The following is a 22,456-nucleotide window of genomic DNA, read 5'->3' as shown; positions in this document are numbered from 1 at the left end:
GCGGGCGGGGAGGCGAAGGGCGCGGGAACGGCGGGCCGAGACGCGCGTCGGCTTGGTCGGGCAGCGGGCGGCTGACGGCGGCCCGGGGGCCGGGGGTGTGTTGCCCGCGGGGGTGTGAGGGGAGATGGCGTCGTTGCCGCCCCCGGCCGCTCTCGGGGCGGGGATGGCGGGGGAGGCAGCTCCTCATTGTTCCCGTTTCTTCGAGGGTCTCGGCGGAGGTGGTGGGTCCGGTTTGCGGAGGACCCGGTGGGCGAAGCTCGGGGATTGGATTCCTTCCTTCGCTGGGAGCCCCTCACTCACCGCTCCTCAGCGCGGAGGCCGGGGCAGTGGTGCGGCCCCTTCGTCTCCCGGGGCGGGGGCCCCATCCTCTCTGGGGGCCTCTCTTCGGAGGCCAGCGGCGTGGAATGTGGGGGTTTTCCTCCGGGCTTCCCCCTCGCTGCCGGGGGTATGTGTCTGCACCGTGGGGGTGGGGTAGGGGCGCTTTGTGCAAAATACCCCCTTTCCCCCGCGGTGCTGGAGTCGGGGTTCGGGTATGGAGGCGCTACTCGGCGTCGGGGTATCTTGTGGGCTTGCGGAGAGACCCCCTCACGGTTAAAACATTCCTGGAGTGCCGCCTGCCTGCCCGGGAGTATCTGTTGCTGCTTTCTAAAACCGCGAGGTTGCCCCGGAGGAGAGTCGTGGGGGGAGGGGGTGTCTTGGTTTGTTTCTGATGGAAGCTTCGCGTTTCGAACCCTGTGGTTGACGCTGAGATGTTTGGTACCGGGTGTCGCCAGGGAGCGGTAGTGCCGGTTGTCAGGATCTTTACCCTCCTATAGAAGTAGTCGCCTTGTTTCCTTCCAGAGATACTGTTAGTAAAAATTCGTCTTTCAAACTTAGAGATTCATTCCTATTATTTGCCTGTTAAGACCATAATGGCTTTATAGTCTTACCTCCTTCAAACCTTTTTGGGTATGTACTGCATAGCTGTCAGAAGTTTGAGAGAACGTGTGCCTTTAAGGGGTAAAATGGTTTGAAATTGATAGGTTTCCTTGAGGTGTGTGAAGAAATTTGTTTGCTATGAAAAGGATAGGTTTGCATTCAGTGTTTTGGTAATACGCTTTACTTTTGAAAACTAAAAATAAGTGAGACACGGCTTTAGTGTTTTAGACTGAGAATTATGTTTAAAACTAACATGAGTGATTTGCATTACATAATCTACTTTTGGTGAGTTCCAAGACGGTAAGCTGGAATACTTAGTGTAATTGGTAGATAATCTCCTTTCCCCACTTGCATTAGGGTATAATTGTTGAATTTTTTAATAACTTAGATTGATGTCAGATCCAGCTTCTTACAGTGAATATTTGACCCTTGATTTACAAAGAATTTAAGTGGAAGCAATAAGACTTTTGGTTATTCCTTTTTCACCCTGAAACTTGTTTGTCACAGGCAACAGGTATCTTTTAAATCTTGATTGTACATTTAACGTGCTTTTTTGTAAAATAGTGGGTAGTTACATAAGACTCCATTTTCCAGAGATAGCACAGCAAATATGGCCCCTCACTTTTTCTGAGGTTTTGAGTGGTTTCCTTCAGGTACGCTTGTGGAATCCACATTTGAGGTTAATTATAGTAGGTGTGAGAGTGAAATGGAGAATTTTATGAAGGAAAACTGCCTCAGTAGGCTAGTCTGAGTATTTAAAAATATGCTGGTGGTCCTCAAATGTGCTACACAGAAAAATTTCAAATTAGAGCCATTAACATTATGTGAACAATGCAGACATTGAAAATACTGAGACATTCTGAGAATTTTGAGTTTCTCTCTGCCTGTATTGAATACCCAGACAGCTAGCTCCCAGGTTTTTGTGGACATAGGTACTGTGTACAGCAGGTCAGCAAACATCTTAGGAATTTCATTTTTCCATTACTGACCTTCAGTGTGTAGTGTCAGGTCTATCTCTTTAATCTGATTTATTCATGATTTGTGTTTATATTATGCGGTCTTTGGAGTAAAGGTGATGTGTGTCTGATGAATAATATATGTTTTAGTGACAGTTTCTATACATTATCAAAGAAGCATAATTCCTTCCAGCAAGAGAAGTGAGTGAATATTAAAATGCACTTTATTAAAGTTATGGACACATTTTTAGTATGACTTAAAGTACCTCATAATTTTGTAGCAACTCATTTATTAAATCTGGAGAAACTAAATACGTCAGAGTTTGCCATTTTTAAAAAAGGAAAAATACTGTGAAATTATGCACATTCTGCCCACATACAGATCTACACTTGATTAATTAGTGTTGTTTATTACATATGATGTGAAGACATTGTCCTTAGACACCAGTTATTTAATTTCCTCATTTTTTTCCGTTTCTCTGAAATCTTAGTTATCGTAGTAACTTGTTGAATATTTATTTGCATCTGACTGAGTAGATCCCCCTATAATTTGGGGGCACAAAGAGGTACAATAATATTTGCCCTTTCCATTCCCTCTCTGTAGGTCAAAGTATTCTTTTATCCCCACCCTGTAGTCTTCCACCTAATGTGTCAAATGGGTCCTTTGGTGTTTCTTGTTGTAAGGAATACATTTTGGTTGATTTTACATGGACATACTGTGGTAATCAGACTCTTGGCACTTAAGTAGAAGCTGGTGTTAGTATGTTTGTAGCAGGAGGTGGGTAATGAATATAACTGACTTTATAGATGTAGATGGTAAGGGGGGGGGAGGTGGTCTGCTATCCAGTTTTATGCTCTGTGGAACTGGCCATGGACTTTTAAGTTTAAAATTCTTTTCACTTCTGTTTTGTTTTATAGATGTTAGGGACCTGAAGTGGACTAGTATAGTTTGTCTGGGCCTAAGCATACTCATGTTGAAAGCTCAGCAGCGATGTATGCGTGGCTAAAATCCGAGAAAGAGTGCTGTTGCTTGAATTTGCTTTCTCCCATTTCATTTAGAGATGGAGTAACAACATGTTTGCTGCTTCTACATATCTGCCATTTTGTCATAATTGAAAAAAATAAGTACAATAATAAAACATTTTTGAAATTAACCTCAGGTTAAATTGTCTAATGACATTTTATTAAGTGAAGTAACAGACCATATGAAAACTTATCAAAGCATTTTGGTCATTTATTTTCAACAGATGTGTTGATTATGGACCCTCCTTCAAGGGAGATTTCTTTTTGTTTCCACTGTAGAGTTGTATTTTATGAAGAGGTTAGATTCTAAAGTCTATGCGTAAAATGAAAGTCACATGTGGTTAAAAAAAAAAATGATGCTTGAAGATCCGTAGGGAAGGGAGAATGCTGTACCAATACATTCAGCTCAGCTTTAGTATTTAGAACAGATTGCTGTTTCTTTTGTTGAACACTGGATAAAGTTGCCTTTAGGAGCCATGTTGAACAACAGCAAAAACATGTATTTATTTATTTTTAAAAATATTTTACTTGTTTTTTAAGTAAACTCTGCCCAATGTGGGGCTTGAACTCATGACCCTGAGATCAGGAGTTGCATGCTCCATTACTTGAGCCAGCCAGGTGCTCCCAAATGTATTTATTTACTGTAAGAATCACATTCAGCATGGTATTATGCTTTTACGAGGAGAGGCTTGTGGGAGCTGAGACCTTTGAAGAACAGCAGATCAGCTCTACCATCTCACATTTTCCCTAGGATATGTGCTCTAGTAAAAGGTGATTGTGTGTGCTTGGAATAGCCTGCACTGTTTAAATATTTCTCATTTTCTCTCTTTTTTCTTTCCATGTTAGACAGTTTAAAATTTTTTTTAATGTTTATTTTTGTGAGAGAGAGAGAGAGAGAGAGAGAGAGATAGACAGACAGATGGGGGGGGGTTGCGGGGACACAGAATCCAAAGCAGGCTCCGGGCTCTGAGCTGTCAGCAAAGAGCCTGAGGCGGGGCTCGAACTCCTGAGCTAAGCTTTGAGATCATGACCTGAACTGAAGTCAGATGTTCAACTGACTGAGCCACCCAGGCACCCCTCCAAGTTGGATAGTTTAAATCACAAAAGATAACAATTTTTATGCTGCAACTCAACAATTTTTTAAAAAAAGATTTTAAGTAATCTCTGTGCCTACCTAACGTGGGGCTGGAACTCACAACCTGAGATCAAGAATCGCATGCTCTACCGACTGAGCCAACTAGGCGCCCCACCCTCAACAAATTTAAAGGGTTTTGAGTTATCTATTATAGAATCTAGAACAGATTTTATCTCTCGGAATAACACCCAATTTTCTTTACTTTTCCCTTTCAGTGAAGCAGTAAGATCTCTCAAAGGAGAGCAGCTGGAATCACTATGTTTGACAATATATTAGTCCTGGGTAGAAAAAACAGACTTCAATAAGGATTTCAACAGAGGTGATGTAATATAGGAAGTTGGTTAGATGGTTGTAAGAGCAAAAGAGAACAGTACAATATAATTGATTTAAGAGCTCAGAAAGCAGATTCCATTGGTCTGGTTCTGAACCTTTGAGGAGGTCATCTTTGTTCAGCTGCTGATCAGGTTCTGGAAGTACCCAAAAGTACCCAAAGAAGCTGGAGTCTGGAATCAGTTGCTGCTGCCAGGAACTGAAAGGAAGTCCTCTTCCTGCTTTCCAGCCTCTTTTTACTACCTCCACTGTCAAAGCCTAACAGGGAGCTCCTTGGAAGAGCTGGCAGAAGAGTCCTGAGATACAGTTGTACAGTCCTAGCCTTGTCACCATAGAGCAGAGTCTAAAATGGTGGTTTTGGAGTTGAGAGACAATGAGTAAATGATCTGCACAGATTAGTGTAGGTTAAAATACAGTAGTTTAAATAGGGAATCTTGTCCTTGCCTGTTCAAAAAAAAATGTGTTGGTTATCTTCTGTGTGCCAGACCCTATGCTAGGGATAGGGAAAGAAAAACGAATTGAACAAGGTCTCGGTCATAGAGGAATTTACGGTCTAAGTGAGGATGACAAATAAACCATCTTACAGTGTGTTAAGTCCAATAACAGATGAGTGATGTGCTTTGGGAACCCAAAGGACGTTGCAACCTACTTGCCTCTTCTCTGCCTGGCTAAACTTAATGACTATTTTTATTTTGTATCTTGATCGAATCCAACTTCATTCTCTGCTGTGTTTAGCTCAACTCCTATGAAGGCTATTTCTCTGAGATGCCTCAATTTTGTTATGTAATCATAATTATTAGTTAAGCGTATCTCTGTGCCTTATTGATTTAGGTTGTAAAGACCATTACTTTCTCTGCACTTTTAGCCTAGCCTAGTACTGTGAATATATAAGATGTTTGAGAAATATTTATTTTTGCAGTGGATAATGGGAATTAAAATGTTCATTACTTTTGCAAGCATTGTTCCTTCTTCCAAGGTCATTAGAAAATAGTTTACGTTGGGGTGCCTGGGCGGCTCAGTTGAGTGTCTGGCTCTTGATTTCAGCTCAGGTCATGACCTCCTGGTTCTTTGGTTCAAGCCCTGCATTGGGCTTCACGCTGAGAGTGCGGAACCTGCTTGGGATTTCTTCTCTCCCTCTCTGTCTGCCTCTCCCTCCCTCTCTTTCAAAATAAATAAATAAACCTTAAAAAAGAAGATAGTTTAAGTAGTGTTGTTTGATTTTACAGATGTGAGAATTGAAAGTTTAAAATAATCGGTTAACTCAAACTGTATGGTACCAGCAGCTGATCTAGAAATATGACTGGGTTTTTTGTTCCAGAGCCAGAAATTTTGGCAGGGATTCATTTAGCGGCTAAGTAAAATCCTCTTCTACCTCTTTTATTATTATATAGCCTAATGTTCTGAAGTCTCACAGTTACTTCTGGGGGAAAGAAAAGACAGAAGCCCCTCATTTTATTTCCTAAAAATAAAAATATCATACAGTGTCTCTTTACACTGTTCTTTTTAATTATCCATTCTTTGTCTGTTTTTCCTATTCCCTGTATTGCTGACCACTACCTCTATTAGCTATTGTAAAACTTGCATATCTGTAGTATTTTCATTTTGACTTCTTTTTAGAAGAGTGTTCTGTTTGTTTCCACCATCATACTTACACTATTAACTTAAACCAACTTAAAATCGACTGATTCTTCACTTTTAAAAAGATGTATGCCTCCATGCCAGTAATTGCATTAAACCCTCACTATTTACACTGTTTGCTATATAGAGTCCAATTCAGTCTGGGACTGCTGTCTTGGAATCCAGCCAGATGTTTTATAGAAGGCTTTACTGTATTACAGAAGGGGTAGTGTTGTGTATAGTGGAAAGAGCTTCAGAATTGAAGGCAGGAATCTTGGTTTCGAGGTCTGGTTTCACTGTAAGCAAGATTATTGGCCTTTCTGTTTTCTATTTAAAAACAAAACCAAAAAAATCCCACCCTTTTTGACCTCACAGGTTATTTGTAAAGACCCTAAGAGGTAGTGTAGATAGGAGGTTTTGTAAACAGCAAAGAACTTTGTAAATATACGGGGTGTATGAAGAAAGACTGAGATGGATTGATCTCTTACATGGGTCCTGGTTATAGTTCTGTGCCTACTTTAAAAGGAGTTTTCATGTTTAAAAGTTGTCAGGGTGGAAATGGAAATGGGGTTTGGGAAGAGTTGTGGACATCTTACAACCCTACTTTGCCCAAGTCTGGTTTACAATATAGTATTTCTATCACTTAAATAATTGTATCTTAAGGTTGACATTCCTCGTTAATTTCTTCGCACCAGGGTTAAGTATCTTGCTTATATCATTAGACAGTAGTACCCCAAATTTTACTTAAACATTAAGAACAAAACTACCACTCTGTAGATTGTTTAAATGACTAGGGCCTGGGGGAGTAGGGAAACCAATGTTACTACTATTTTGACTGGAAATTAACCTATTGTGATTTTGTTTTACTTCTATGTTATTTTATGATATCAATTACAGAAAATACCTGCTTTTAACATTACACTTAACAAAATTAGAAATTATATCTGTTGTTACTTTTAATGAACTTACTTAAAAATGTTAATTGGCATATTTGTGAAGAAAACATGCCTCGTTGAATTAGTGGAAAGATGCTTTTTTCTAGTTTTTAATTTTTATGAGGTAGTGTCCTCCAGGAACTGTTGTCTCACGTGACTCTGAAGTAATGGAATAGGATAAAGGCTCTCTAATAATGATAGTTGAGCATTGTCTAAAATATTAAGACTCCATTTCTTTGTCCTTAATTTTATTATTATTGATTATGTTTGTATTTAAACATAGGTCTCATTGCCAGTTTTGGTTAACCAGTATTTACTTACTAGTGTAGCCTCCTGAAATATTTTTTTTCCCAGAAGTCTCTGTAACTTTTTGAAAGGTAATATTACAGCTATGTTTAATATAGATAACATGATTATTAATGCCAATTTAATATATTCTGAAACTTTTTGGACAGTATGTTGCATAAATGATTCAGAAGTGTATTTTTTTAATTTTGGAAAATTTAAGAAAAAAATCATGCTTTCAGTGCTCAATTTTAATTGCTTTTAAATTTTGATGTATTTCCTTTTGGAAGTAAATTTATTATTTTTTTGTTTGTTTCTTTAAAACATAGTTTTAGTTGTATTTTATATGTAGACCTGAGTTTATATGTGTTTTTTAAAGTTAACTTGATATCACAAACATTTTCTATGCCATACCAGTTTGGTAACATTTTTGAAAATGGCATAATACTTCAAGTGGATGTAAATAGTGGTTGGATCCTGAGGTTCCTTTTAGCTTTGTATTTACATTGTGGTAGGGAGGTCCAAAATTCACTGTGGCAGCCAGATGGAAGTGATTAACAAGCAATACCTATTGTCTCCATAAGTTTACCTTTGCAGGAACAAATCTATAATTGTTTTCAGTGGCAGTAGCTTGTTACAGTATAGCTGATAAAACTGAGAAGGATTTTGAGATAGCCTCTGGTTTTTCTGTTTACGTTTTGGAATTCTTTTTTAGAGCAAGTGTTCTTGGTCTTCAGTCCTGGGATCTCTTAAGGGACCACAACTTTTCTGAGATTTGGGGCGTGTGTTCTTTTGTGTGGGATCTCCCCCGCTTCCCGCCTCCCCAGCCACCAAGTAAGAGTTCTTAACTTTGATCAGATTCTCAGTGGGGGTGTGGAGTCAAAGTTAAGAACCGTACGTAGACTTAAAGGATTTTGTTAAAAAGTAGTAGAGGGAAAACTGTATGAAAAGTGCCTGCAAACAGTATCTTGTATTGAATTAATGTCAGTTTTGTTTTTTGTTAATTGTTTAATAATATAAAATTGCTTTCACTTAGTAGTGAATGATTTCACTACTTTAGCTACTTAAGTTTTTATTTTATTTTTTTAAGATTTTGTTTTTAAGTAATCTCCACACCCAACATGGGGCTTGATCTCACACTCTTGAGACCCAGTAAATAGTTGTGTGCTCCCCTGACAGAACTGGCCAGGCACCCAAAGTTTTTCTTTATTATGATTATGGTTTTCTGTTTTTACCATTATTTGAAGAACTCCCATTAAGTTTGTCAGAGTTGAGTTGCTAACAAGTAGTTTTTAAAAACTATTTTGATATATACATATTTAAATATATAGATTTTTATTTCTAATAAGGAACTCTGTCTTAATGGACATTTTACATATGTGTGTGTGTGCGTGTGTATTACAGCTATATATCACCTAAAACATACTTGTTTTATAAAGAGGGTTAGATCTGGGGTGCCTGGGTGGCTCGGTCGGTTAAGTGTCTAACTTCTGCTCAGGTCATGATCTCGTGCGTGAGTTCCAGCCCTGTGTCGGGCTGTGTGCTGACACCTCAGAGTCTGAAGCCTTCTTTTGTATTCTGTGTCTCCCTCCCTCTGCCCCTTGCCTGTTTGGGCTCTCTCTCACGCACATGTGTGCTGTCTCTGTCTCTGTCTCTCTCAAGTAAATATTTAAAAAAATTCTTTTTAAATAAAGAGGGTTAGATCTATATATTGACTAACTTAAAATCATACTGATTTCCAGTGTCTATATGAGCTATGTCAAATTTTTGTTTGCTTCTTTCATGGACCTAAAGATTTTGCTAATCTTTGGATTTGTCAGAGCTATATATAAAAACTTCTATCTTCAGAGTTTCTGGTTTTTTTTATTTTTTTTTTAGTGTTTATTTTATTTTTGAGAGAGAGAGAGACTGAGAGAGAGAGAAAGAATGTGAGTGGGGGAGGGAGGGAGACAGAGAGAGAGAGAGAGAGAGAGAGAGAGAGAGAGAGAGAGAGAGAATCAAAGCAGGCTCCAGGCTCTGTGCTGACAGCACATGTTCCACCGATTTGAGGCTCGAACCCACCAACTGAACCGTGAAATCAGGACCTGAGCCGAAGTCAGACGCTTAACCGACTGAGCCACCTAGGTGCCCCAGAGTTTCTGATTTCTTTTTCATTCTTCTAAGACCCTGGGCTTTGATACCCCAGGAGCTGCTTTTTTCAATTTAAAACTTTTTTTGATGCTTTTTGATGCAAGTTGCAGAAACTAGGAGATAAGAAAGGCCAAAACAGAAGAAAGGTTAAAAATGTTTATCTTTTGGAATTGTTTCAAGAACCCCAAATGAAAATTGGGGTTTCCTGAGTCCCAGTCTGGCTGCTACTATGGAAAATATATAGGGACATAATTGTTTTTCTTCTCTTTCTGCAAGAGAAAATTTATGCTGTGTAGCAAAGGGATACACATTCTTTACTCCTTTGTTCTTATCTGTTGTTGTCTTAAAACTGTTAAAATCTGTGCTTATTGTTTTGGGAGTTGAAAAATGGAAACCCCCTCCGCAAACTCTTAAATAACTCTGTTACCTTCTAGAACATAACTTTTACATAACTGCAATTGTAGCACAGATGCAAATTAGTGCCTCTGTTATCACTTTACCTTGCAGGTATTACTAGTCATTACATATCACATTAATAATTGTTATTTTTAATGGTTGAAGAAATTTCCTGATGTTGATGTTGCAAATGCCTCCCTGCTGTTGGTGATGGTATTGAAGTATTAACAGTAGTGTTTGGTATGGTGGTTAAGGGTATGGCCTTCTTAGTCCAACAGACCTAGGTTTGAGTTTTGCCTTTGACATTTACTGTGAGACCTTTAAGTAAGTTGCTTGCTTATTTATTTATTTATTCATTCATTCATTCATTCATTCATTCATATTTTGGCTCAATTTCCTTATTTCTTAGATGAGGAAAATAATAGTACCTACTCATAGGGTTGTTAGGAGTAAGCAACATTTCATGGAAAGTAGTAAATACTTAGTAAATGTTATGTTATTAATAACATTATTTCCTAGGACTGGGTAAAAGAATACAAATGTTGGGGCGCCTGGATGGCTCAGTTGGTTAAGTGTCCAACCCTTGATTTCCTCTCAGGTCATGATTTTGTGGTTGTGAGATTGAGCCCTGTGTTGGGCTCTGCACTGACTGTGGAGCCTGCTTGGGATTCTTTCTCCCTCTCTATTTGCCCCTCCCCGGCTCACGCTTGTTCTCTCTCAAAACAAAAACAAAAAAACACGTTTTTGTGTCTCTGGAAATGAATTGCCCTCACTGCTTTCTGAAAGGGTTATTCATTCCAGTTGCTGTTGAAAGAGAATGTGGTGGCATTGGTCTTCAGCTTTGTCTTACCTTTCTTAATCTAATCATTTTCTTTTGTCATTGTCTTACCACAAATTTAATTTTTCATCAGATATGCTCTGGCTGCAAACGTAGACCCTATTGCTATATTTTCGTAACACAAGAGTGTTGCTATGATTTCCTACACTGTTACTTGCTAAAGCTAATGTATGTGTTTTTTGGCACTTTTGCTTCTGGCAGGAATCTGCACTTAATGGACATTTCTCATCCCAGGAAAGGATAATGACCTTGGTTTACCACTTTTCAATAGTTAACTTCTATTCTGGCATATGGGGCTTTGGACTAAAAAACTCCGTAGTTACTAGACTTTTTAGCTTTGTCATTAATGATAAACTTGTCATTAATGATAAACAAAATGTAAATTTTTAAGCATTGCTTTATGTTTTAGTTGTGTTTGACATCTCCCACTCAAAAGTAGAGGTACTGATCTCTCTGTGTCGTTAAATCTGCAATGTTTCGGGGTGGCTGGCCATGTATGCTGATGATACTGAGCAGCAGTCTACAGCCCAATAGTAACCTGGCTACTGCTACCATATCAGTATGGTCCCTTGTTTAGTTTCCTGTAATCTGGGGAGGGATGTGAAAGAAGTTGGTAACCTACCTTGTTCTACTTTAGGAACTTGATTTTTTCTGCTCTGCTCAGGAAATTATCAATGTCCTTTGTGTCTCTTGGTCTTAGGGTACTGGGAGAATGAAAAGTAGTCCCTCTCTAAGAATGTGGTTAGTTTGTGGTATGGAGTTGGTGTGTGTACAGGGCTGAGAGCCTAGATTATGCCAAAGTCTGAGGTCTAAATTGCTAATGAGTCAGTGGTTTGGCAGTAGGTCACTAGATTCGAGTAATTGGATGAAGCAGATTGGAAACCCCTTAGGCAAGTAGAGGTTGAGACTTTAGAAGAGTTATAAAATCTAGACTGGCAGATGAGAACCAGGAGGTGTAGCATCAGTGTGAGGAATGTCTTGACAGAGGGACAGACAGTTAATAATTCAGGAAACCAACAAAAATGGAAGGTTTTGACCAAAAGTGGCAAAAAATAAATAGCACAAGAGAAAAAAAAAATCCCTCAGGTTTATAGTACCTTGGATACTAGTTTCAAAGAAAAATATATAGCTACATCATTGTTTAAAATATGTGTGCAAACAGGCCAGATGGATGTGGAGAAGTAGGATATCAGCTATTTTTTTTAAGAGAAGGAAAAATAGTGCAGATAGCCTTGGTTGTGACTTGGAATGCTAGATGTGTGAACAATATGCCTCTTTTGACCTGCTTTGAAAAGATGGGAGGAAACTGATTATGATTGGTTGAAGTATTCAAGTTGAAAGAACTTCTAAAGGTAGCGTACCTTTGTAGCTTAAGAGGACAGTACTCCAGGCATTGTACTTGTTAAAGGACATTTAAGCAAGCTTTTTGATCTACAAAATATTAGGAGTTAAGAGGGCTCTTGATAATACTTTATTTGAATTCTTAAATTTACAAATAAGGAAACTGGATCCTCAGCTAAAGTGGGTAGCCCTAGTTTACCATTGGAGAATATTTGTAGAAAATTTATGGCTACTCTTATTTCAGTAACCAATATTCCTGTTATCAAATTGTCTCCACCTAGTGGCAACAAATATTTTGCAAAGCTGAGTATAAACATGGGAAAAACTACTAGGGGAAACTATTCATCACAGCTTTTGAGGAAAAGTTAGCCTTGGTGACAGTTGTAGTGCTTTTGCAAAGAGAAAGGAGGAGACAGTGTGCCTGATGATTACTTTCATATTCCATAACCTTATTAAGGAATTTGTAGATTCTGTATACCTTAGTTCGGCAGCACATTCATTGTTGACTGTAAGAAGTTAGTATGTTAAGCTTGTATTTTAGAATTTTCATATGTACACATCATATAAGCATATATGTATATACCCACATTTATACATTTTTTTTCCTCCATTTTTTGTTATGAGTTAAAATGCTAGCATGGTAACTTCGTCAGTGGAAAAGAGATAAACTAAACAGTAAATGATGTTGCCAGTTAGTTACATGGTGGCAGGGAAAGGAGTGCAGTTCCTGAGTTCTTAAATGTAAAAAAGGAAACTCTGAAAATATTAGAAGAAAGTATGGGGGGTGGTTTTAATAATTTTATAGTATGGATTTAGAGTGTGGCTTAGGTTTCTAAAGAAGCCATAGAGGAAAAAATAAATATGTTAAAAAATAAATACGAAATAGAACCTATGGCCTTAAGAAGTCAAAGCAAAAAGACAGAAAAACAAATTGGGAAAAAATATTTAACTGTCATGGACAATGGGTCACTTAACAAAAAGACCAATTTCCTTAACAGAAAAAGGTTTTTTCAAATCAGCTTTAAGAAAAAGGAATAGAAATGGATATGTAGTAAGTGACAGACCAAAAAAAAGACCAAGAAAGAAATGAAAAGATACTTAGCTTCACTCATGATTGAAGCCTTGCAGGTTAAAGCAGCAATGAAATATCGTTTTCCTACCCATTAGATTGGATAGGCTTTAAAAAAAATGTTGTTAATTTAATTAGTAGAAGGGTAAATTGGTATAGCAATTTAGCAGTATTTGTCAGAACAACAAAATTTACCTGCCTTTTAATCCAGTAGTTTCTACTTTTGTAATTTACTTAGGCAACTTCTTACCTAGGATAACTTTTCGTCAAAGGTAAAGTTAGGAAAACATACATGAAACCCATGAATGAATGAATGGTGAACCTCATCTTTTGGGGGGACAGTTTCAGGAACTTCTAGTAGTATTTTGAAATGCCATGGGTTTCTTAGGTCACTAAAAACCAATCTTTATCTAGAACAGCAAGTTTTCAACTGTGGCTGTACATAAAAACCACCTGGCTAACTTTCTAACAATAGAGCCCCAAGAGTTAATGATTCAATTGGCCTGAAATGGGACCTTGTACCAGAATTGTTTAAAAGCTCTCCAGTTGATACCTATATTCAGCCAAATTTGAGAACTTCTCGAGGGGAAGACTGTTTTTCTTGTGGATGTGTTTTTCTTTTAGCAGAAGCCAAGACTCCATTGGGCAAGTAAACTGATGAACTTATTTTTTTTTCAATTTCTCTCTCTGCCCTTGGCTTCTCATGATAATATGGTTCAGCTGGCATGTTAGTTTCCTATTGTTGCTGTAACAATTTACCACAATATAGGGGCTTTAAAACAACACAAGTTTATTACATTACAGTTCTGACAGTCAGAAGCTGCATTTCTTCTGGAAGCTCTAGGGGAGAATTCATATCCTTTCCTTTGTAGCTTGTAGTGAGGCTGCCAACACTTCATGGCTCCTGCGTCCGTCTTCCATCTTTGGGCTAACAGTATAGCATTTTTGATTTTGCTCTTGACTACTATCCCTTTGTCCTTTATCACATTGCCTTCTCTCTTATAAGAACTCTTGTGATTATTATATTGAACCAAACTCAAATAATACAGGATAGTATCCCCATCTCAAATTCTTAATTTAATCACACTGGGAAAGTCCTTTTTGTCATGTAAAGTAACGTAGCCACAAATTCTGGGCATTAGGCCGTGGGCATCTTTAGGCCCCATTATTCAGCGTACCACAGTTGGAGACTTAATTCAGAAGGCCACTAAAAATTTATAAATGGAATATTTTAGTGTATCTTAAGTTGGTATCATAGTCCAAAGTGTAAATTAGCTCTATATAATAAATTATGATTCCTGTTTATTATCCCTCAGGAACAATAACACAGTTTTTTTCTTTGTTGTTAGAAATGTAGGTTGGATAGGTTAGGCTGCATTGTCTCATTTTTACTGTAACAAGAATAGCTATCATATTCTTCACGGGATCCTGTGAAATAGGTACTTTATTTGAGCCCTGGCAGGATTTTATACTTTGATTTTTGTCTTGTGTTCAAAGAATAGTTTATATAGCGGGGTTGAGGGACACAAATAGGTTTCTTCCTGTTGAGTAGTATTGCTGATGAGGTGTTTTGAACCAGATGCAGATAATTCATAATATTGATATGGTGGAATAATTTTGAATAGTACTCTTCTTATGCCTGTGAGTTCAGTTAACAAGCCCAGAGTTTTCTTTGATTCTTATTCCACTTTTCTTTTCATACTTCATGTTCTTTTCTCTTACAGTTTTGACTACTATAGGGTGAAATTTTCCACCAGAACCTTTCGTGCTTCAGATATGTTAACTCTTATAGATGACCTGTGTATACCTTATCGTATGCAACAGATCCAAAACCGAATTCAACTTTTCACCCCTTCCTAGAAAATGCATACCATTTCCTGTTTAAAAACATTTTAAAAACCTTTTTTATGTGGTAAAATACATATAATATAAAACTTGCCATTTTTAATTGTGGAATCCAGTGGCATTAAGTATATTCACATTGTTGTGTAACCATCACCACTCTACATCTCCAGAACTACTTCTTCATCCCAAACTGATACTCTATATTTAATAATACGAATTCTTCATTAGTTCCTCCCCCAGCTCCTGGTAACCATTATTCTACTTTCTTCAAATTTGGCTATTCTGGTATTTCATGTAAGTGGAATCGTACTATCTTTGTCCCTTTGTGTTTGGCCTTTTTTTTTTTTTTTTTTTTTAACGTAGAATAATGTTTGAAAGTTTCATCCATGTGTAGCGTGCCTTAGAACTTCAGTCCATTTTGAAGCAGAATAATATTATATGTGTGTACTACATTTTGTTTACCCATTAACTACTGATGGGCATTTGAATTGTTTTTACCTTTTGGTTATTGTGAGTAAATGTTAAGAATATGGGTGTACAGATATATCTGTTTTAGTCCCTGCTTTCAATTCTTTCAGATATATACCTAGAATTGGAATTGCTGGATCATATGGTAATTCTGTGTTTTTTTTTTTGAGGGACTTGCCATACTTTATTCAAAAATGGCTGTGTCATTTTACATTCCCACCAGCAATGCACTAAGGTTTGAGTTTTGCCATATTTTCACCAACACTTGTGATTTTCTGGTGTTTTTTGTTTGTTTGTTTTTGTTTTTGATAATAGTCCTATAGCCATCCTAATGGGTGTGAAGTGTGATGTCTTGTGGTTTTGATTTGCATCTTTTTATTTTTAATGTTTATTTTTGAGAGAGAGAGAGAGAGAGAGAGAAAGAGCGAGTGAGCGTGTGCACAAGTGGAAGAGGGGCAGAGAGAGAGGGAGACACAGAATCTGAAGCAGGCTCCAGGCTCTGAGCTGTCTGTCAGCACAGAGCCCAATGCAGGGCTTGAACTCACGAACCATGAGATCATGACCTGAGCCAATGTCACACTCTCAACTGACTGAGCTACCCACCCGCCCCTGATCTTTCTCATGATTAGTAATCGAGAACATTTTTTTTTTCATGTGTCTATTGTTCATATGTGTATCTTCTCTGGAGAAATGTGTCTATGCAAGTCTTTACCCATTTTTTAATTAAAATTTTTTTTTAATATTAAAATTTTTTTTATGTTTATTTGAGTGAGAGAAAAGGAGTGTGAGCAAGGGAGTGCAGAGAGAGAGAGAGAGAGAGAGAGAGAGAGAGACAGAATCCAAAGCAGGTTCCAGGCTCTGAGCTGTCAGCACAGAGCCTGATGGAGGGCTTGAACCTACAAACCATGAGACCAGGACCTGAGCTGAAGTCAGACGTTTAACCGACTGAGCCACCCAGGCACCCCACTCATTTTTTTTTCAACATAATACTTAATTTTATTTTATTTTTAATATATATCCGAATTAGTTAGCATGTAGTGCAACTATGATTTCAGGAGTAGATTCCTTAATGCCCCTTACCCATTTAGCCCATCCCCCCTCCCACACCTCCTCCAGTAACCCTGTTTGTTCTCCATATTTATTAGTCTCTTATGCTTTGCCCCCCCCCGTTTTTATATTGTTTTTGTTTCCCTTCCCTTATGTTCATCTGTTTTGTCTCTTAAAGTCCTCGTATGAGTGAAGTCACATGGTATTTGTCTTTTTCTAACTAATTTCACTTAGCATAATACCCTCCAGTTCCATCCACGTAGTTGCAAATGGCAAGATTTCATTCTTTTTGATTGCCGAGTAATGCTCCATTGTATATATATATACCACATCTTCTTTATCCGTTCATCCATCGATGGACATTTGGGCTCTTTCCATACTTTGGCTGTTGATAGTGCTGCTATAAACATTGGGGTGCATGTGTCCCTTCGAAACAGCACACCTGTATCACTTGGATAAATACCTAGTAGTGCAATTGCTGGGTCGTAGGGTAGTTCTATTTTTAATTTTTGGTGGAACCTCCATACTGTTTTCCAGAGTGGCTGCACCAACTTGGCATTCCCACCCACTCATTTTTTTTAATTGAGTTTTTTTGTTGTTGAGTTTTATTCTTCATATATTCTAGATATTAATCCTTTATCAGATACGTGATTTGCAAATATTTTCTCCCATTTTGTGGGTTGCCTTTTCACTTTCTTGATAGTGACCTTTGATGTACTAAAGATTTTAATTTTTTTTTTTTTAATGTAAGCTCTACACCTAATGTGGTTGGGGCTTGAACTCATGACCTCGAGATCAAGAGTTGCTTGCTTTATTGAGCCAGTCAGGTGCCCCTAAAAGGTTTTGATGTAATAAATCCAATTCATCAATTTTTCTTTTATTGCCTGTGCTTTTGGTGTCTTACTAGAAAAAATTGTTAAATTCAGTGCCCTGAAGAGTTTCCTGTATGCTTTCATCTAAGAGTTTTATAGTTTCAGTTAACATTTAGATCTTTGATCTATTTTGAGTTAATTTTTGTAAATGGAAGAAGGCTATGGTGTAACCTCATTCTCTTGCATGTGGGGATACCCAGTTTTCCCAATACTTTTTGTTGAAAAAACTGACCAAGAATAGTCTCGGCATTCTTGTCAAAATAATTTACCATGTAAGGAATTTTACTTCTGGGCTTTGTATTCTACTCCTTTGGTCTATATGTCTGTCTTTGTACCAATACCAAGTTAGTTTGATTATTGTAGCTTTGTAGTAAATTTTGAAATCAGGAAGTAGGAGGCATCAAACTTGTTCTTTTTCAGGGTTATTCTGGCCTGTTTGGGGTTCCTTGAGATGCTATATGAATGTTACAATGGGTTTTTCCGTTTCTGCAAAAAAATCAGGATTTTGATAGGGATTACATTGAATCTGTAGATTGCTTTGTGTAGTACTGTCATCTTAACAATATTGAGTCTTTTGATCTGTGAACACGGGATGGGATATCTTCCCATTTACCTATGTCTTTAATTTCTTTCAGCAATGTTTTATTTTCAGTGTATAAATCTTTGCCTTCTTGGTTAAATTAGTTTGTTTTATTCTTTTTGATGCTTTTGTAAATGGAATTGTTTCCTTGGTTTCCTTTTCAGACTGTTAGTGTATAGAAATGAAACTGATTTTTGTGTGTTGATCCCCCCCTCCCCCAGCAATTTTGCTGAATTCATTTAATCAGTTTAGTTGTAACTTTTGTGTGTGGAATCTTCAGGGTTCACTATATGTAAGATCATATCATATGTAAACAGATACTTTTTCTTTTCCAGTGTGGATGCCTTTTCTTTTTCATGCCTAATTGATCTGACTAGAACTTCCAATATAATGAACAGAAGTGTCAAAAATACCATTTCCTGTTTTGCTCACTTTTTTTTCTTTTTTGCATCAGCATCTAAACAGCCACAAGCTTGGAAGCTTGTGACTTTCTTCTCTCTCATGTCTTACACCCCATGTATTTTGCCTCCTAAGTATTTTGCAGCTCTGCCACTCCTAATTCATTCTTACTATTAACAGACTCACTATAGACATTTCTTACTTGGATTATTGCACTTGGATATAGCCCTTTAACTAGTATTCTTGCCTCCTGCAAGTCCACCCTCCGCTAGTACCAGAGTTGATCTGTCTCAGATGCAAATCTCACTTTGTCATTCAATTGTGGATTTTCCTGACACCTTTGCATGGCTTTTAGGCTTCCCCAATCTGGTCCACAGTTTAATTCTTTAGCTTTACTCTGTGCTACTCCCCCACCTCTCTCTTTTCACTCATTTAATAGTGAACTACTTAGAATTTCCCAAATACACCATACTGACTTGTACCTTTGCTTATTATGGTGGTCTTTCTGGATTGCTTTCCTTTCCTCAGTTGGTTAACTTCCATTTAACCTTGAAGTCTCTTTTTTCAAGAAGGGGTCTCTTTTCTCTGGGAAACTATTTCTGCTTTTCCATTTGACTGTTTTGTTTTGTGCTCTTATAACATTTACCAAATTATATTGAAAACATTTTCAGGGCCCACTAGCCAATAAACTCGGGGTGGGGGGTGGGGTCTCATTTCCTATCACATCGTAGTTCTCAAATGTTTCCTAAACTATTGAACTCATCTGTTTTTCTTTATGGGTCTATTAGCTTCTAATATGGATAGGCAGAGGGACAGAAGGAAAACAAGGCCGTTCCTGATGTAACTGATGTTGACTAATATTAGACCTTGATAGCTGCATTCTGAAGCCTGGGGAAAGATTTAATTAGGCCATTAAGAACCTTGAGGGAGTAGAGGTTGGGAAAAATGAAGGAGTAGTGTTAGAGGAGGTGAGATAGTGATGGCTGATAGGTATGGTAGGAGGGCACAGGTCACATAAATAATCTAGATCTGCATTTTAATTGCTGTTTTAAAAATTCCTGAAACAATTATTTTCCCTGTAACAATAACTCAGTTATGTAAGACTAGAAAACATTTGTTACCAATACTTATTGTTTGTTACCAATACTCGAAAACTTAAGATTGAATAATGAAGACTTGGTTAATCATATTTGAAAGGTTCCTGCTCTGTGCTCCACAATATGTAAAAGATATAATCCAATTAGGAATTTATTATATTACGTTTTTAAATAAAGATGCTATTATTGTTACCAAAACTAATTTAGGTGAGTATTCCAGATGTTTAGCAGAATGGCATCTTTTTCAATAAGGAAGACTTTCTTTATGTCTTTAGAAGCTTGCAAAAATTAATGTCTTACAGCTGTAATTTTACATTAAACTGCTGCAAGTGGTTTTTATGAGGTGATACTGCAGGCAGTGTTATGATGGCAATTAGGTTGCTTAGTCAGAATTTATTATTGCTGTCTGGTTTGTTTAGTCTTGAATAAATTTCTAAAAATCAAACACCTGTATCCGGTAAGCAAGCAGTATTCTAATTAAGGAACAAATAATTTGCTCATTTATGTATTGTATAATGTAAGAGGAAAACAAAAATGCTAAAGATTGAGAGAGTTAATTTGATGTGACCTTTATTTACTGCATGTTTAGAGGGGACAATAACCGTGTAAGAAAAAAGATGAATTTCTTGGTTTTAAAATAAAAAGTTTCTTGGTTTTGTTTTATAGTGTTTAGGGAAACAAATCTCAAATGAAAAGTGCTTCATAGGAAGATGGGATAATGGTTGTATTTTCTGATATATATTTCTCAACTTAAAAAACAAATTAAGGAAACAAATTATAGAATAAAGACATAAATAAGTGTTGGCTGCAAGGAATTGGTTATACAGTTAAGCTTACTTTTGGCAAGTATGGTAGGCTGAAAAATGGGCCCCTAAAAGATGCCCACATTCTAATCCTTGGAATCTGTGATGTTATACTTTGGGGCAGGGGTGCACGCGCGCATGTGTGTGTGTAAGTCTTTGCAAATGTCATTAAATTAAAGGTCTTGATATGAAGAGAGTATCCTGAATTATCTGGGTGGGTTCTAAATGTCATCATAAAAGAGAGAGGCAGAGGGAGATAACATACCCAGAAGAGGAGGCAATGTGGCCACAAGCATAGGAATGCCAGCTGGAAGAAATAAGGAACAGGGTTTCCCATAAAACCTCTGGAAGAAGCACAGCCCTGCCAACACCTTAATTTTGTCCCAGTGAAAGTTTTGGCCTCCAGAACTGAAGGAGTGTGGTAGTTTGCTACAGAGTTACAGGAAACAAATACAGCAGTCATTTTTTCATCTGTTTTTTTTTTTTTTTTTTAAATTTTTTTTTTTCAACGTTTATTTATTTTTGGGACAGAGAGAGACAGAGCATGAACGGGGGAGGGGCAGAGAGAGAGGGAGACACAGAATCGGAAACAGGCTCCAGGCTCTGAGCCATCAGCCCAGAGCCCGACGCGGGGCTCGAACTCACGGACCGCAAGATCGTGACCTGGCTGAAGTCGGACGCTTAACCGACTGCGCCACCCAGGCGCCCCTTGTGTGTTTTTTTTTAATGTTTATTCATTTTTGAGAGAGACAGCACGAGCGGAGGCTAGAGAGACAGAGACAGAGTCTGAAGCAAGAAGCAGGCTCCAGGCTCTGAGCTGTCAGCACAGAGCCCAACGTGGGGCTCAAACTCATGAACCTGTGAGATTATGCCCTGAGCTGACATCGGACGCTTAACCGACTGAGCCACCCAGGCGCCCCTACAGCAGTCATTTTTCAAAGTATAAATGGATATTTCTAAACAACCCCATTGACCTAAACTCATCTCCTTTTGGGGGTGTATATTTTATAGCTCACTCATATTGTCTTTAGTTCTATTACAGATATTCTTAGTAGACCAGGCAATTTTTATGACTAAAGCAACTGGTGAATATTTCTAGGCACAGAACTCTGAAGTTTTAGCTCAAAATATATTTAAAGCCCTCTTTTTTTTTTTTTTTTTTTTTTTTTGGAAAATTGTTTTATCCAGTCTGGAAGCTCCCTTGTGGTTGCTCTGTTATAGCTATACTTTGGTAAGAGTACAGTTTAGACTCCTAAAATTTTACACCACAACATCAGCCTTTATGCCTGCCAATTTGCTATTTAATATGAATTCTTCTTTCAGCCATACTATAGAAAATGTACATGTGAGGCTCTTGTTGAGAATTAAGTTACGAGTTCACTGTGACCCAGAATGGTGCTGGGGGCGGGGGGGGGGTCTCACTTAAGATTTTGGTGTATTGGGAATCTGACCAAAGGATAAAGGCCATGTAGGTTCTTAACACTTTTGCCCTGTATCCTTAATGATCAGACACTAGTGTACCTGGCCTGTATTATCTTAATCCCCTCAAAGATTGTGTTCTAGGAGGATGAGGGATGATTCAAGAAACATCCATTTAAAGGTCTTCGAATGTTCTGCAAAGCTCTTGTTCAAGATGCACTTCTTTATGTCATTTTGTGTCCTTTTTATAAAGATACCACAAGTTTCTAATGATATATAGACCAGACATGTCTCTATCCAGTATTTCTTTTTTTCTTTTAAGCCTCTGGGAACTATACTTATTATTGAGCCACATACAGTGTACTAGCAGTAGACAACTGACAAATCTCTTTCTGGCAGTTTTTTGTTTGTTACTGAAAAGGCCTTATTAAAGAGTAGTCTTGGATTAATTGGCCTACTGATTGATTTTTTTTTTAATCACATGAGGCACATAACCATTTTTTTGTTACTTTCTAGAAGAATTATTCTTGGGGCGCCTTGGTGGCTCAGTCGGTTAAGCATCTGACTTCGGCTCAGGTCATGATCTCACGGTCTGTGAGTCTGAGCCCCGTGTCGGACTGTTTCAGATTCTGTGTCTCCCTCTTTCTCTCTCCTCCCCCCTCATCCTCTGTCTCTTTCTTCTCAAAAATAAATAAATGTTAAAAAAATTTTTTTTAATAAATAAAATAATTATTCTTTTTGAAAGGGGATTAATGTGCAGTTGTTAGTATGTTAAGGAGTGGCTAAGTAATTTTTCTTCCTAATCTTTTACATGTTGGGCAGCAGGGGGGGGGTGCCTTTTAAACCCTTTCCACTTTATGACTATCATTTGTGGAATATGCCAGGTACTTTATATGAACATGTTATTCAACTTTGCCAATGACCTTGAAAATTTTTGTCGCTTTGCAGATTAA

General features: G+C 37.8%; 1 protein-coding gene across 2 annotated transcripts in view; it reads left to right on the top strand.

The window, feature by feature from the left end:
• The window catches only part of RNF2 (ring finger protein 2), a 95,011-nt gene that overhangs the window by 47,522 nt on the left and 25,033 nt on the right, over nucleotides 1-22,456 (top strand). The gene's annotated exons all lie outside the window — the stretch shown is intronic.

Source organism: Lynx canadensis, chromosome F1, assembly GCF_007474595.2.
Source record: "Lynx canadensis isolate LIC74 chromosome F1, mLynCan4.pri.v2, whole genome shotgun sequence".
Taxonomy (NCBI): Eukaryota; Metazoa; Chordata; class Mammalia; order Carnivora; family Felidae; genus Lynx; species Lynx canadensis.
Note: the sequence above shows the minus strand (reverse complement) of the source record. Positions and strands in the feature narration are given on the sequence as shown.